Source organism: Pteropus vampyrus, unplaced genomic scaffold, assembly GCF_000151845.1.
Source record: "Pteropus vampyrus isolate Shadow unplaced genomic scaffold, Pvam_2.0 Scaffold287, whole genome shotgun sequence".
In the NCBI taxonomy this organism is placed as follows: domain Eukaryota; kingdom Metazoa; phylum Chordata; class Mammalia; order Chiroptera; family Pteropodidae; genus Pteropus; species Pteropus vampyrus.
The window spans coordinates 523,716-526,489 of NW_011889068.1; the positions used below are offsets into that span (position 1 = coordinate 523,716).

Sequence of the window (2,774 nt, forward strand, 5' to 3'; positions counted from 1 at the left end):
GTTATAAAAGATCTTAAAAAATCTTCATATGTTGAGAAATGCACTGTCATGTTGTCATGAACATCCTGCTTTTCAAGGTATATTCTCAGAAGAGCTTGAGAAGGAGTGTCTTGTAGAGATATAGAACCATCATCATCTTTTTCTTCTTCAAATTCAGAAATTAATCTAGTGGTTTTAGATGGGTCCTTTTTCATTCTGGGGTGAACTCCATCATCAAAGATAAAACTCTCTGTATTAAATATGAAAGGTTAATAGATCAGATATGAATACAAAATATTTTTTTTTACTATTAACTAGATGTCATAGAGCCAGAATGACAAAGGGTTTATCACAGGCAGTGACTGCACAGACCAGTGTCTTAAAGAGGAGTCCAAAGCAAAAACATTACCGACAGAGATTAGTCATGTCCTCCCTAGATGTGGAAGGGATAATGGATATATAGCAGATAAACTAGATATTTGACATCCCTAATGCAGAGGATCTTCAAAAAGACATTATACACTTAAAAATACATTTTTTTAAAGGCTGATACAGAAGGTCAATATATAAAGGCCAAATCTATTTAAGAATTAGAATATGTACATTAAATGACTGTATAGACATACCTCATTTTATTGTACTTTGCCTTACTGCACTGCACAGATATTGTGTTTTTTACAACTTGAAGGTCTGTGGCAACTCTGAGTGAAGGAAGTCTATTGGTGCCATTTTTCTAACAGCATTTGCTCACTTCATGTCTCTGTATCACTTTTTGGCCATTTTCACAATATTTCAAACTTTTTCATTATTGTTATACTTGTTATGGTGACCTGTAATCAGTGATCTTTGATGTTATTAGGGTAAGACTCTCCATGAGCAAAAAGATTACAACTCGCTGAAGGCTTGGATGTTGAGCAGCATTTTTTAGCAATGAAATATTTTTTAAATTGAGGTATGTACATTGTTTTTTAGACATAATTCTATTGCACATTTAATAGACTAAAGTATAGTGTAAACATAACTTTTGTATGCACTGGGAAACCAAAAAATTTGTGTGACTTGTTTTACTGTGATATTCACTTTATTATAGTGGTCTGGAACCAAACACACAATATCTCTGAGATATGTCTGTATGTGCTTTAATATTTCATGTTGTATGATAAAATAAAAGTAGCTACCACAGATGATGAGACCATAGGTAAACAGATCAGAACTGGAGTCACATTAGCAATTTTTAAAAATTCACTATTTAATCAGAAAGATTCAATTACTATTATACTTACGACCTATCATTAAAATTACAAAATGGCATAAGGTACTTATGAAAGCTCCAAATACAAATGGATGTTTTTATACTTTGTCTAAAGATACAATTTTTAGCTTCTATATTCTCTTTCTTTCAGAAATATCTGAAATCAGTGCTTGCACATGGCAAATCTACCCCTTGAAATGCCATGGATCAGGAAAACTCTGCTGTCATCTGTGTCTCATCGTCAATGACCATTTTCTCAGTAGTAGATTTTAAATCTCAATGAACTGGAAGTGTCTCATTACAATTTTTATTGAAAAGAAATATACCAAATTTCCCAATGTTGAGAGATTAGACTTTTGCAAACCTATGAAAGGATACTAGGTATAGACTCAACCCCACAGAACTGGATATAGAGAACGAGGCTGGCATTTCTGCTCAGCCCCCTTCCTGCTACCTCTCTCTTCCTGTTTACTATCTTCACTATCTTTACTCTCCAATTTTCTACTTTACTATCTTAGGGAAACTGCAAGAAACCTATAATTCAGCTATTTTCAACTAGGGAGTTATTTTCCTCTTCACCTAGATTTAGGTTCAATTCTAGAACATCCAGATTTATCATCCTGGAGGTTGCTTAGGTAAGAACTATTAGTAAATGGCTGAGTTCTTCTCTTGAATCACATTGCTAGATTTTTTTCTTCTTCAGTGATATCATACATTAATGATTCCCATTTCTGGAAAGTTGCTTCCAATTTTATGAAAAATTTATATCATCCACAAAAGTTGCCCACAAGAGAAATTTATCTGCTTTTCAAGGTGAAAAATAATGTGATCTTAAAAACAGAAGGAAAACTTAAGTTCCATGAGTGACTATTTACTTTTAAGAGGAGATAGAGGTTGTACCCACTTTATTTCAAAGGCTTAATAAAAAGAATTTGTAATCTGTGATAGGAAATAAAGACAAACATTTATTGACTGTCTATTAGGTACCAAGCACTAGGCCAGCCATTTTCTATACATTTAGCATGTATCATTATTCTAAATTTACAAATAAGAAAAGCAAGGCTCCTGGCAGTGAAATAACTTTAAAAAGTCACAAAACTAATAAGTATCCGAGTTGAGTTCTAAAGCCATCTTTTTTTTCATTATACCAAGTTGCCTCTTGAGAAACAGAAGAAAGTGGAGTTGGGGGATGGTGGGGGAGATCATTTTTTCTTCCCAACCACTAAGTGTTGTACTGTAAGATTAGAACAATAAAAGCAGGAGACTTAAAGAGGAATTCTGAAGTCATTCCTGCCCTTTTCTGCTTACCAGAAACAGATGAAATAACTGGTGATTCAATTTTGCTGTGGAGTACATAAGATGGTAATGAAAAGGTTGATACTGTTTGCTGACTTTGTTTTGCTAATGCAAACCAATCTTTTGCTTGAGTATAGGAGGCCTAGGAAGAAAGAAGCACATTTGTTTAACGTAAGATTAGCAGTATTCTTCCAATCACAAACCTGTACAAATCATTTTGATATTATTTAATTTGTATAATATAGTA

General features: G+C 33.2%; 1 protein-coding gene across 1 annotated transcript in view; it reads right to left on the minus strand.

Annotated features, from left to right (window-relative positions):
* RGS22 (regulator of G protein signaling 22) overlaps positions 1-2,774 on the minus strand; it is a 185,638-nt gene that overhangs the window by 107,443 nt on the left and 75,421 nt on the right. The gene's annotated exons all lie outside the window — the stretch shown is intronic.